The sequence below is a fragment of the Mytilus californianus genome, unplaced genomic scaffold, assembly GCF_021869535.1.
Source record: "Mytilus californianus isolate M0D057914Y unplaced genomic scaffold, xbMytCali1.0.p SCAF_4, whole genome shotgun sequence".
Classification (NCBI taxonomy): domain Eukaryota; kingdom Metazoa; phylum Mollusca; class Bivalvia; order Mytilida; family Mytilidae; genus Mytilus; species Mytilus californianus.
In genome coordinates, this window is record NW_026262690.1 from 63,167,904 (window position 1) to 63,182,988 (window position 15,085).

The following is a 15,085-nucleotide window of genomic DNA, read 5'->3' on the forward strand; positions in this document are numbered from 1 at the left end:
CAGGGGCATTCGTGTCTTCCTGACACATTCTTCTTTTATTTTAATGAGGAACTATTAATGTAGTTCAGAATTTAAAGCTGATATGGTATGAATAATTATTTACTGTAAACCAACTTAATCTTTCAGATACTTTTTTCGTAATTAGCCCTATCCAAAAAACTTTGTACATGTGTAGCAATTTTTAATAAAGTTTAATAATGTATTCATATTGCAGAAGTTCAAAGTTTGACATACTCTGGATGTTTTATATTGTATTTTTAATTATACTCTCAAAATTAAATCATTGGTTTACTGTTTATTCTTTATTTAGACAGTTATAATTTTATTTTGGTTAAAAAGTTACCTCATTTGTTTTCCAATTTTATCAAAATAAGCAGTTATGTCAGACAATATATTCCTGATATACACTGACTAAAACATTTTTTTTTTTCAATTTGCAGGAAGTATGAGGGACATATTCCTGTGTTGATATTTTATTTTAACTAAAACAGAAAGTTTGCACACCTATTGAAGGTGTTCCTCCATTATGGAGATGCTGAAAGATTTTTTCCCATTTTTTTTTTTTGTACTTCCATTTATTCAAATGTTCATTATAGACCATTCTCCATTGTCAAAGAGAAATTCTGTGCAACCCAACCATTAAATGCATTTTATTGATATACTGTGATATAATGATTTCTAAAGGCATTATTTGTTATTATTATATTGCTTTTGTTGTCTTCCTTTGCCAAAATTATATAGATGTCCTATATTATGAACAATGTTGTTGTGTTGGAATATAAAATTTTACATACACAGAGTAAAAAGATTGTCATTCTGTAGAAAATCTGTTAAGGTATTGTTACCTAGTTTATACTCTTTATGTATTGTATTTTCTCAATTGCTGCAGAAAAAATATCAAACAGAGTTTTAATTTGTTAATTTGTTCTAATAACCACAAGGTGATGATTGATTGGTGTTTAAGGCCACTTTCAGCACTGTTGGCTATTTCGCGGCGGCCAGTTTTTATTGGTTGAGGAAGCCGGAGTGCCCAGAAAGAACCATCGACCTTCGGTAGGAAAACTGACAATCCTAGTCAATTAAGATTGGAATCAAACTCACATGCAGGACTCGAACTCACAACCTCAGCGTTTACAGGCTAGTGATACAGTAGATGAACTACTTAAACCATTCAACCACCGAGGCCCCTACAAGTGATGACTTTAGTACCTAATTAGTTAAAGTTTGAATAGAACAAAAATAGATTTTGGTGCCATCTAGATACACTATCGTAACAGAAAACACAGAAGTGTAAACATGACTCCAGAATGTGAATATTTAAATGTGCATGTAGAAATATTTACAAGGAATGTGACTAGTGTAGTTAGAGTTTATATTTATATGTTTATTACTACAGTAAGTTGAAGTATTATAGTTGTTTTTTCTTCAATCCATATACACAATAGAACACCAATCTTGAGGGAATAGCAAATCTATTAGATGCTGGAAACACAAAAATATTGCTGATTAAAGTAGTTAGCAGTTTTAGGTAAGAAATGAAGATTCTTTGAACTATACTTATTGCTTTAAAAGGAGTTGTGGTTTGATGCATAAACACCTGCATATTTAGTTTGATCAAGAACTGTGTTATTCTGAACATTCCAAATTCTATTATAATCCATACTACAGGAAGTCTTATTTATAACAATTGTTCTCTCTAATCAATGGAAACACCAGGGAAAACATGTTTTTCCCCGGTGTTTCCATTGGTAAGAGTATTAGGTCCAAGGACACAGTTATAAAAGTATGGTTAAAAAACTTCAAAAACTTCAAATTGGTTGAAAAAAATGCATGTTTATGTAAGGCTTCCCTTAATTCGAAAATCTCTATTTTCAGGCACAGGCTCATATAAATTTGACTTTTGAATAGCTGTAATAAATCTGATAAATCAAATGAGTGTTCCGTTGCTTTTAATACTTATTATATTATATTCAAGAGTATTTAAAAAGCACATTTTTGCAATATTTAAATTTTTTAGGCCAAAATCTTGACAGTTGAAAATATTTGATTTAAATGTCAAAAATAAACATCCAAATTTCAATATTAAAATGGCCCTAGTTTCTATAATATATATCTTATGGCCATGAAACTTGGCCAACTATCTTATAATTTCCTAAGCTTAGGTCATGCAAAGTTTTATTAAAATTGGTCAAGTCTTTCTATCCTATTAGGTCCAAGGACACAGTTATCGTCCTTTGGTTTTCGTTGTCTACGAATATAGTCCCTAGTGTGAACAGTGTATAACTTGCATTTTTTTTTGATACACTTTCCCAATTTATTTCTTGATATTTTATGCATGAAATATTAAGTAAGGGGATGAAATTACATGTTAAAAAAATTTGGGTGCTGAATCTTTATGTTAAGTAGTGATTTGGTCCAGTTAAAAAAGGTCAAAAATTAGAATGTCTGAAGCTGTCAAACTGAATTTTAGCCCCCCTTAACACAGAATTGTCAATATTTTGAGTTAGAGCTGGTAGAAGTTTCTATAATTTTGATATAATTTGTATCAATAGTAGTACACTACACTCTAAAAATCTTTTTGAGATAGAGCAGGTGCGATTTTTTTAATTTGAATTTATTGTCTAAAAGAAATGCACTACGAAATAACTGTGTTCTCGGGCCTAAGAGATGAATTCCGTAAATGTAGATTTTGTACTTTGGCAACTTTCCTGAATGGTTTGCTGGTTTCAATTTGTCAAACTCAATAAAAGTAAAGGATTTACATCTTTGTTTGACAGAAGTTCTGTTAAAATGTCCCATTTTGGCATTATAGAGCTAAAATAAGCCTTTTAAAGCAGTTTCCATTTTATGCCTAAGAGCCATGCTGACTTTCTATCTGACAGCTTTTTATGTTCCTGATATTTGTGTTTCTATGCTTAAATCAAATTTAATTAACCATTTGTGAACTCTGAATCTAGAGAAAAGTAGATTATCACAGAAAAAATGTGCAGAATATTTGTATTTATGTCCCTGGTTAAACGGCCTGTTTGATGTATGTGAAATGTGAAGAGCTTTGTACATAAAATCTGTAGTCCATCACAAATATTTCACTAAGTCTGTAAAAAAAACCCTCTACAATGATCAGTACACCCTATTCATTTCATATGCTACCATAATTTTCTTCTTTAGGATAGTAAGTGGTTCAAATATATGCCAATTGAGACTAAAACTACATGCAAGTTTTCCATTGAAAAGTGAAAAACTGGTCATCAGACCATACTGTCTGCAAAAAAAAGTTGAATTCAAGAGTCCTTTTGCAATTAGACTTCTTGTATCATGACATCTTAGCATAGAAATGAGCAAAAAGTAACAAATTTCCATTTCTTATAGCCTCTGTGTGCATTTTTATATGTAAATATTGGCTACGGCCTAAATCGACTCTAAATAATTCTCAGTCTTACTTGGCCTAAGACCATTTTATTCTCATGTGGTATGCTTTTTGTAACTTTTCTTTACATTTAAAGTACATTTAATATATATGAAAGAATAAAGTATGGTTAAAAAACTTCAAAAACTTCAAATTGGTTGAAAAAAATGCATGTTTATGTAAGGCTTCCCTTAATTCGAAAATCTCTATTTTCAGGCACAGGCTCATATAAATTTGACTTTTGAATAGCTGTAATAAATCTGATAAATCAAATGAGTGTTCCGTTGCTTTTAATACTTATTATATTATATTCAAGAGTATTTAAAAAGCACATTTTTGCAATATTTAAATTTTTTAGGCCAAAATCTTGACAGTTGAAAATATTTGATTTAAATGTCAAAAATAAACATCCAAATTTCAATATTAAAATGGCCCTAGTTTCTATAATATATATCTTATGGCCATGAAACTTGGCCAACTATCTTATAATTTCCTAAGCTTAGGTCATGCAAAGTTTTATTAAAATTGGTCAAGTCTTTCTATCCTATTAGGTCCAAGGACACAGTTATCGTCCTTTGGTTTTCGTTGTCTACGAATATAGTCCCTAGTGTGAACAGTGTATAACTTGCATTTTTTTTTGATACACTTTCCCAATTTATTTCTTGATATTTTATGCATGAAATATTAAGTAAGGGGATGAAATTACATGTTAAAAAAATTTGGGTGCTGAATCTTTATGTTAAGTAGTGATTTGGTCCAGTTAAAAAAGGTCAAAAATTAGAATGTCTGAAGCTGTCAAACTGAATTTTAGCCCCCCTTAACACAGAATTGTCAATATTTTGAGTTAGAGCTGGTAGAAGTTTCTATAATTTTGATATAATTTGTATCAATAGTAGTACACTACACTGTAAAAATCTTTTTGAGATAGAGCAGGTGCGATTTTTTTAATTTGAATTTATTGTCTAAAAGAAATGCACTACGAAATAACTGTGTTCTCGGGCCTAAGAGATGAATTCCGTAAATGTAGATTTTGTACTTTGGCAACTTTCCTGAATGGTTTGCTGGTTTCAATTTGTCAAACTCAATAAAAGTAAAGGATTTACATCTTTGTTTGACAGAAGTTCTGTTAAAATGTCCCATTTTGGCATTATAGAGCTAAAATAAGCCTTTTAAAGCAGTTTCCATTTTATGCCTAAGAGCCATGCTGACTTTCTATCTGACAGCTTTTTATGTTCCTGATATTTGTGTTTCTATGCTTAAATCAAATTTAATTAACCATTTGTGAACTCTGAATCTAGAGAAAAGTAGATTATCACAGAAAAAATGTGCAGAATATTTGTATTTATGTCCCTGGTTAAACGGCCTGTTTGATGTATGTGAAATGTGAAGAGCTTTGTACATAAAATCTGTAGTCCATCACAAATATTTCACTAAGTCTGTAAAAAAAACCCTCTACAATGATCAGTACACCCTATTCATTTCATATGCTACCATAATTTTCTTCTTTAGGATAGTAAGTGGTTCAAATATATGCCAATTGAGACTAAAACTACATGCAAGTTTTCCATTGAAAAGTGAAAAACTGGTCATCAGACCATACTGTCTGCAAAAAAAAGTTGAATTCAAGAGTCCTTTTGCAATTAGACTTCTTGTATCATGACATCTTAGCATAGAAATGAGCAAAAAGTAACAAATTTCCATTTCTTATAGCCTCTGTGTGCATTTTTATATGTAAATATTGGCTACGGCCTAAATCGACTCTAAATAATTCTCAGTCTTACTTGGCCTAAGACCATTTTATTCTCATGTGGTATGCTTTTTGTAACTTTTCTTTACATTTAAAGTACATTTAATATATATGAAAGAATAAAGTATGGTTAAAAAACTTCAAAAACTTCAAATTGGTTGAAAAAAATGCATGTTTATGTAAGGCTTCCCTTAATTCGAAAATCTCTATTTTCAGGCACAGGCTCATATAAATTTGACTTTTGAATAGCTGTAATAAATCTGATAAATCAAATGAGTGTTCCGTTGCTTTTAATACTTATTATATTATATTCAAGAGTATTTAAAAAGCACATTTTTGCAATATTTAAATTTTTTAGGCCAAAATCTTGACAGTTGAAAATATTTGATTTAAATGTCAAAAATAAACATCCAAATTTCAATATTAAAATGGCCCTAGTTTCTATAATATATATCTTATGGCCATGAAACTTGGCCAACTATCTTATAATTTCCTAAGCTTAGGTCATGCAAAGTTTTATTAAAATTGGTCAAGTCTTTCTATCCTATTAGGTCCAAGGACACAGTTATCGTCCTTTGGTTTTCGTTGTCTACGAATATAGTCCCTAGTGTGAACAGTGTATAACTTGCATTTTTTTTTGATACACTTTCCCAATTTATTTCTTGATATTTTATGCATGAAATATTAAGTAAGGGGATGAAATTACATGTTAAAAAAATTTGGGTGCTGAATCTTTATGTTAAGTAGTGATTTGGTCCAGTTAAAAAAGGTCAAAAATTAGAATGTCTGAAGCTGTCAAACTGAATTTTAGCCCCCCTTAACACAGAATTGTCAATATTTTGAGTTAGAGCTGGTAGAAGTTTCTATAATTTTGATATAATTTGTATCAATAGTAGTACACTACACTGTAAAAATCTTTTTGAGATAGAGCAGGTGCGATTTTTTTAATTTGAATTTATTGTCTAAAAGAAATGCACTACGAAATAACTGTGTTCTCGGGCCTAAGAGATGAATTCCGTAAATGTAGATTTTGTACTTTGGCAACTTTCCTGAATGGTTTGCTGGTTTCAATTTGTCAAACTCAATAAAAGTAAAGGATTTACATCTTTGTTTGACAGAAGTTCTGTTAAAATGTCCCATTTTGGCATTATAGAGCTAAAATAAGCCTTTTAAAGCAGTTTCCATTTTATGCCTAAGAGCCATGCTGACTTTCTATCTGACAGCTTTTTATGTTCCTGATATTTGTGTTTCTATGCTTAAATCAAATTTAATTAACCATTTGTGAACTCTGAATCTAGAGAAAAGTAGATTATCACAGAAAAAATGTGCAGAATATTTGTATTTATGTCCCTGGTTAAACGGCCTGTTTGATGTATGTGAAATGTGAAGAGCTTTGTACATAAAATCTGTAGTCCATCACAAATATTTCACTAAGTCTGTAAAAAAAACCCTCTACAATGATCAGTACACCCTATTCATTTCATATGCTACCATAATTTTCTTCTTTAGGATAGTAAGTGGTTCAAATATATGCCAATTGAGACTAAAACTACATGCAAGTTTTCCATTGAAAAGTGAAAAACTGGTCATCAGACCATACTGTCTGCAAAAAAAAGTTGAATTCAAGAGTCCTTTTGCAATTAGACTTCTTGTATCATGACATCTTAGCATAGAAATGAGCAAAAAGTAACAAATTTCCATTTCTTATAGCCTCTGTGTGCATTTTTATATGTAAATATTGGCTACGGCCTAAATCGACTCTAAATAATTCTCAGTCTTACTTGGCCTAAGACCATTTTATTCTCATGTGGTATGCTTTTTGTAACTTTTCTTTACATTTAAAGTACATTTAATATATATGAAAGAATAAAGTATGGTTAAAAAACTTCAAAAACTTCAAATTGGTTGAAAAAAATGCATGTTTATGTAAGGCTTCCCTTAATTCGAAAATCTCTATTTTCAGGCACAGGCTCATATAAATTTGACTTTTGAATAGCTGTAATAAATCTGATAAATCAAATGAGTGTTCCGTTGCTTTTAATACTTATTATATTATATTCAAGAGTATTTAAAAAGCACATTTTTGCAATATTTAAATTTTTTAGGCCAAAATCTTGACAGTTGAAAATATTTGATTTAAATGTCAAAAATAAACATCCAAATTTCAATATTAAAATGGCCCTAGTTTCTATAATATATATCTTATGGCCATGAAACTTGGCCAACTATCTTATAATTTCCTAAGCTTAGGTCATGCAAAGTTTTATTAAAATTGGTCAAGTCTTTCTATCCTATTAGGTCCAAGGACACAGTTATCGTCCTTTGGTTTTCGTTGTCTACGAATATAGTCCCTAGTGTGAACAGTGTATAACTTGCATTTTTTTTTGATACACTTTCCCAATTTATTTCTTGATATTTTATGCATGAAATATTAAGTAAGGGGATGAAATTACATGTTAAAAAAATTTGGGTGCTGAATCTTTATGTTAAGTAGTGATTTGGTCCAGTTAAAAAAGGTCAAAAATTAGAATGTCTGAAGCTGTCAAACTGAATTTTAGCCCCCCTTAACACAGAATTGTCAATATTTTGAGTTAGAGCTGGTAGAAGTTTCTATAATTTTGATATAATTTGTATCAATAGTAGTACACTACACTCTAAAAATCTTTTTGAGATAGAGCAGGTGCGATTTTTTTAATTTGAATTTATTGTCTAAAAGAAATGCACTACGAAATAACTGTGTTCTCGGGCCTAAGAGATGAATTCCGTAAATGTAGATTTTGTACTTTGGCAACTTTCCTGAATGGTTTGCTGGTTTCAATTTGTCAAACTCAATAAAAGTAAAGGATTTACATCTTTGTTTGACAGAAGTTCTGTTAAAATGTCCCATTTTGGCATTATAGAGCTAAAATAAGCCTTTTAAAGCAGTTTCCATTTTATGCCTAAGAGCCATGCTGACTTTCTATCTGACAGCTTTTTATGTTCCTGATATTTGTGTTTCTATGCTTAAATCAAATTTAATTAACCATTTGTGAACTCTGAATCTAGAGAAAAGTAGATTATCACAGAAAAAATGTGCAGAATATTTGTATTTATGTCCCTGGTTAAACGGCCTGTTTGATGTATGTGAAATGTGAAGAGCTTTGTACATAAAATCTGTAGTCCATCACAAATATTTCACTAAGTCTGTAAAAAAAACCCTCTACAATGATCAGTACACCCTATTCATTTCATATGCTACCATAATTTTCTTCTTTAGGATAGTAAGTGGTTCAAATATATGCCAATTGAGACTAAAACTACATGCAAGTTTTCCATTGAAAAGTGAAAAACTGGTCATCAGACCATACTGTCTGCAAAAAAAAGTTGAATTCAAGAGTCCTTTTGCAATTAGACTTCTTGTATCATGACATCTTAGCATAGAAATGAGCAAAAAGTAACAAATTTCCATTTCTTATAGCCTCTGTGTGCATTTTTATATGTAAATATTGGCTACGGCCTAAATCGACTCTAAATAATTCTCAGTCTTACTTGGCCTAAGACCATTTTATTCTCATGTGGTATGCTTTTTGTAACTTTTCTTTACATTTAAAGTACATTTAATATATATGAAAGAATAAAGTATGGTTAAAAAACTTCAAAAACTTCAAATTGGTTGAAAAAAATGCATGTTTATGTAAGGCTTCCCTTAATTCGAAAATCTCTATTTTCAGGCACAGGCTCATATAAATTTGACTTTTGAATAGCTGTAATAAATCTGATAAATCAAATGAGTGTTCCGTTGCTTTTAATACTTATTATATTATATTCAAGAGTATTTAAAAAGCACATTTTTGCAATATTTAAATTTTTTAGGCCAAAATCTTGACAGTTGAAAATATTTGATTTAAATGTCAAAAATAAACATCCAAATTTCAATATTAAAATGGCCCTAGTTTCTATAATATATATCTTATGGCCATGAAACTTGGCCAACTATCTTATAATTTCCTAAGCTTAGGTCATGCAAAGTTTTATTAAAATTGGTCAAGTCTTTCTATCCTATTAGGTCCAAGGACACAGTTATCGTCCTTTGGTTTTCGTTGTCTACGAATATAGTCCCTAGTGTGAACAGTGTATAACTTGCATTTTTTTTTGATACACTTTCCCAATTTATTTCTTGATATTTTATGCATGAAATATTAAGTAAGGGGATGAAATTACATGTTAAAAAAATTTGGGTGCTGAATCTTTATGTTAAGTAGTGATTTGGTCCAGTTAAAAAAGGTCAAAAATTAGAATGTCTGAAGCTGTCAAACTGAATTTTAGCCCCCCTTAACACAGAATTGTCAATATTTTGAGTTAGAGCTGGTAGAAGTTTCTATAATTTTGATATAATTTGTATCAATAGTAGTACACTACACTGTAAAAATCTTTTTGAGATAGAGCAGGTGCGATTTTTTTAATTTGAATTTATTGTCTAAAAGAAATGCACTACGAAATAACTGTGTTCTCGGGCCTAAGAGATGAATTCCGTAAATGTAGATTTTGTACTTTGGCAACTTTCCTGAATGGTTTGCTGGTTTCAATTTGTCAAACTCAATAAAAGTAAAGGATTTACATCTTTGTTTGACAGAAGTTCTGTTAAAATGTCCCATTTTGGCATTATAGAGCTAAAATAAGCCTTTTAAAGCAGTTTCCATTTTATGCCTAAGAGCCATGCTGACTTTCTATCTGACAGCTTTTTATGTTCCTGATATTTGTGTTTCTATGCTTAAATCAAATTTAATTAACCATTTGTGAACTCTGAATCTAGAGAAAAGTAGATTATCACAGAAAAAATGTGCAGAATATTTGTATTTATGTCCCTGGTTAAACGGCCTGTTTGATGTATGTGAAATGTGAAGAGCTTTGTACATAAAATCTGTAGTCCATCACAAATATTTCACTAAGTCTGTAAAAAAAACCCTCTACAATGATCAGTACACCCTATTCATTTCATATGCTACCATAATTTTCTTCTTTAGGATAGTAAGTGGTTCAAATATATGCCAATTGAGACTAAAACTACATGCAAGTTTTCCATTGAAAAGTGAAAAACTGGTCATCAGACCATACTGTCTGCAAAAAAAAGTTGAATTCAAGAGTCCTTTTGCAATTAGACTTCTTGTATCATGACATCTTAGCATAGAAATGAGCAAAAAGTAACAAATTTCCATTTCTTATAGCCTCTGTGTGCATTTTTATATGTAAATATTGGCTACGGCCTAAATCGACTCTAAATAATTCTCAGTCTTACTTGGCCTAAGACCATTTTATTCTCATGTGGTATGCTTTTTGTAACTTTTCTTTACATTTAAAGTACATTTAATATATATGAAAGAATAAAGTATGGTTAAAAAACTTCAAAAACTTCAAATTGGTTGAAAAAAATGCATGTTTATGTAAGGCTTCCCTTAATTCGAAAATCTCTATTTTCAGGCACAGGCTCATATAAATTTGACTTTTGAATAGCTGTAATAAATCTGATAAATCAAATGAGTGTTCCGTTGCTTTTAATACTTATTATATTATATTCAAGAGTATTTAAAAAGCACATTTTTGCAATATTTAAATTTTTTAGGCCAAAATCTTGACAGTTGAAAATATTTGATTTAAATGTCAAAAATAAACATCCAAATTTCAATATTAAAATGGCCCTAGTTTCTATAATATATATCTTATGGCCATGAAACTTGGCCAACTATCTTATAATTTCCTAAGCTTAGGTCATGCAAAGTTTTATTAAAATTGGTCAAGTCTTTCTATCCTATTAGGTCCAAGGACACAGTTATCGTCCTTTGGTTTTCGTTGTCTACGAATATAGTCCCTAGTGTGAACAGTGTATAACTTGCATTTTTTTTTGATACACTTTCCCAATTTATTTCTTGATATTTTATGCATGAAATATTAAGTAAGGGGATGAAATTACATGTTAAAAAAATTTGGGTGCTGAATCTTTATGTTAAGTAGTGATTTGGTCCAGTTAAAAAAGGTCAAAAATTAGAATGTCTGAAGCTGTCAAACTGAATTTTAGCCCCCCTTAACACAGAATTGTCAATATTTTGAGTTAGAGCTGGTAGAAGTTTCTATAATTTTGATATAATTTGTATCAATAGTAGTACACTACACTGTAAAAATCTTTTTGAGATAGAGCAGGTGCGATTTTTTTAATTTGAATTTATTGTCTAAAAGAAATGCACTACGAAATAACTGTGTTCTCGGGCCAGAGAGCACATATTGTGTTTTTCTCAAGTGTTTTCATCAATTGTTATGAAAGAAGATTTCCTGTGGTATGGATTGTAGTAAAACTTTGAATGTTTATAATTTGAGAGCATATAGTAATCACTTTGTGTTTCCAAAACAAATGGTTTCTGGGTGAAACTTAAGCATCCCTTGCTAGGTTGGAATGAAACGTACACAGATGGATATTGATTTGTTTGGTCAATAGGGGAAAGGTCAGTCACTTTTAGTAAAAATAGATATTTTTTTAAAACCGTTTCGGGTGGCAACTTGATTTTGCCTTTCTTCATTGGACTGAAACTTATACAGATTGAAGATATAGAAAAGGGAAGGAAGCATATATATTTTGGGGTCAAAGGTCAATGTCACTGTTACTAAGAAATAAATAAAAAAATACGGAAAAATGGTTTCCGAATGGTAGATTGAGTTTCCATTGCTCGCATGAATCTTATACAGAATGAAGGCGAGGAAATTTAGAGGCCTATTGATTTTTGGGTCAAAGCCCATCAATGTCACTGCCGGGAGTCGTAACCCACTATAAATTGTGACACATTTATGCATGTGAAAAATTAGCAATTATATTATTCTGTCACACAGCTGACCAAGGACTGCTATAGTATCAGTGTTGACGTAAAACTTGTTAAAAGTTAACTATTTAACATTGTAGTAAGATCTTTAAATGTTGTGTCTTCATTGGTACTAACATTGATTTACTTCATGCAAGGACGTGTATTTTTTAATTATAAATCCTTGCATCAAGGTATGGGTTTTGCTCATAGTTGAAGGCCATAAGCTATCTGGACCATGTGTTGTTCAATGTAGTTTCTCTTTGTTTTATTTTTTTTTCGGAGGAATTGGTGTGAGTTGTTGATGTATGTTGTACGTTTGAATATAAAATCAACACAAAAATATGTCCTTCCCAAGTCTCCTGCTAAACCCCAAAAACTATAATTTTTGTCGAGCCTGCAACTTTTGTCGCAGAAACCCCGACATAGGGATAGTGATCCGGCGAAGGCGGCAGCTTTAGCTGACTTCTTAAAAGCTTAATATTTCAGAAGGTAGAAGACCTGGATGCTTCATACTTTGTATATAGATGCCTTATGATATTAAGTTTCCGTCTGTCATATGTCCATTGTCCTTGACCTCATTTTCATAGTTAAGTGACTACTTGAAAAAAAGTAATGATTTTTCGTAATGTTAATTTCTCTCTTATTATGAGTAATATGATAACTATATTTAGTATGTCCGTATCTTGCAAGGTCCTCATGCCTGTCAGACAGTTTTCACTTGACCTCGACCTCATTTCATGGATCAGTGAACACAGTTAAGTTTTCGTGGTCAAGTCCATATCTCAAATACTATAAGCAATAGGTCTAATATATTTGGTGTATGTAATGATTGTAAGGTGTACATGTCAGTCTGGCAGGTTTAATTTTATCTTGACCTCATTTTCACGGTTCATTGGTCAATGTTAAGTTTTAGTGTTTTTGGTCTGTTTTTCTAATACTGTTTGCAATAGGTCAACTATATTTGGTGTATGGAAATATTTTACGATGTACATGTCAGTCTGGCAGGTTTAATTTGACCTTGACCTCATTTTCACGGTTCATTGCTCAATGTTAAGTTTTTGTGTTTTGGTCTGTTTTTCTTAAAGGTTAAGCAATAGGTCAACTATATTTGGTGTATGGAATGATTGTAAGGTGTATATGTCTGTCTGGCAGGTATCATTTGACCTTCACCTCATTTTCATGGTTCATTGGTCAATGTTCAGTTTTCCATGGTTTGGTCTGTTTCTTTTATGCTATAAGCAATAGGTCATCTATATTCGGTGTATGGAATGATTGTATTAAAGGTGTACATGTATTTCGAGCTGGATTTATCTGACCTTGACCTCATTTTCTTGGATCATAAATCTTAATGTGATACTTGTAGTAAAACTTTATATTACGACTATCAACATAAAATTAATGGTCAGTATAGGAGGCGAGACACTTCAGCGTGTGCACTCTTTTTTAATTTCATTCGTTTCAGATTGCATTAGTTTTATAATTTACCTTCAAATGATGAAAAATTCACATTTATACTAAAAGAATTAAAAATATGGGTCAAATACAATACCTAAATAATTAGTCATCGTTGAAGATTATATGAGTTCCAATTAAAAAACAACTCGGTTACTGTATGCTGCAAAAATTTAAACTAAAATGCAATTCTTGTTGTAACTTTATTTTATTTTATTTTATTTGGTATATCATCAAAGTAGTAGGCATACTTATCACTTATTCGCGAACAAGAGGCGCCAAGGAGACAAAATCATTCATCTAATAAAAAATATGCCAAAATGATATAAGTTACGTAAATGTAAAGGGATACAAAATGTATTAACTAATTCTAAGCCCCCCGACACACACCCAAAGTGTTTACTGTGTCCATTTGCTGTCTATCTACAATAGTTTTCAAGATAAAAGGCAAACATGCTTCAATTCGCCATTTGAAGGCAGTGACAGCTATAGTTAGTCTATAAACGGTTTCAGTCATAATGGCGTTTTTGTAGATCCAGAATGTTCTAAATTTTACTAAAACATTTCATTAAAGGGCAAACACTTCTATAAGGAGTCGTCTGATTTTTGTACAAATAGAAAATTTAGACGTTCTATTTTTTGTTTTTTTTGCGCAGTCAGATATTCTGTTTCTATTATGGTTTACCAGATATTCTTAAAACCCTTATGTTCTATTATTAACCTATTGGTTTATGGACTGGAATAAAATTAACACTGAAACTTTAATCGAGATAGCCTAAGAATCAATCATGTTAAGTTTCTGATTTGAATTAGGCAAGCAGTTTCGTAGAAGGAGATCTTTGAGAAATTTTCCGGACGATGGATGCCAAGTAATAGCAAAAGCTCGTACTGGAGCTGAAATGTACTACTAAAAGAGAATAGCACACCGTTCAATAACACCTCTTTAATTTATGGCAATCACCTTTTACGACAGACTAATTATTTCAATTGTCTGCAATTTAATGATTTTTTGTCTGGTCTTTGACAAAATAGGTTTACATCATATGTATTTAGTGTTCATTGAACTTTCGAAAAACTCACATCCACAAGCAATCAAATAATAATATTCAACCGTATAAAGGCACAAAAATGTATAAAATGATAAGCAAGTACAAAATTATATAGTAATCATAATATCGCAATGTGAATGATACATTGGCTGTTGCTTGCTTAACGTCCATTGGCAAATATTTCATTCAATTTTAAGACGAAAACACATTAGCAATCAAAAATACTAAATATAAGTATGTTCTGCAAGGAAGATTGACCGGGATGAAAGGTGTAAGGTAAATTTGGACTACAACTGGAAAAATGAGGGTATGCTGCAAAGAGGCAGAAATCATAATTTCCCATGCAAAAGGTCGCATACGCACCCTTCAGAGAGCGTATGTAAGGATTATTTAAAATGCGAAGAGCGAACTTACTCATCCTACAAGACTATGACCCAAAATGAATAAGATATTCAATATTGCATTTGACCCCCTTGAAAAAAAAATAAAATGAAAATCGGACTATCAGAAAAAGAGTTGAGACCGCTGTTTTCCATATATCCGATTCATTTCAACGTTTCGTGTTGAATTAGTGCACACTTATTATGCGGTCGCAGAATATTAT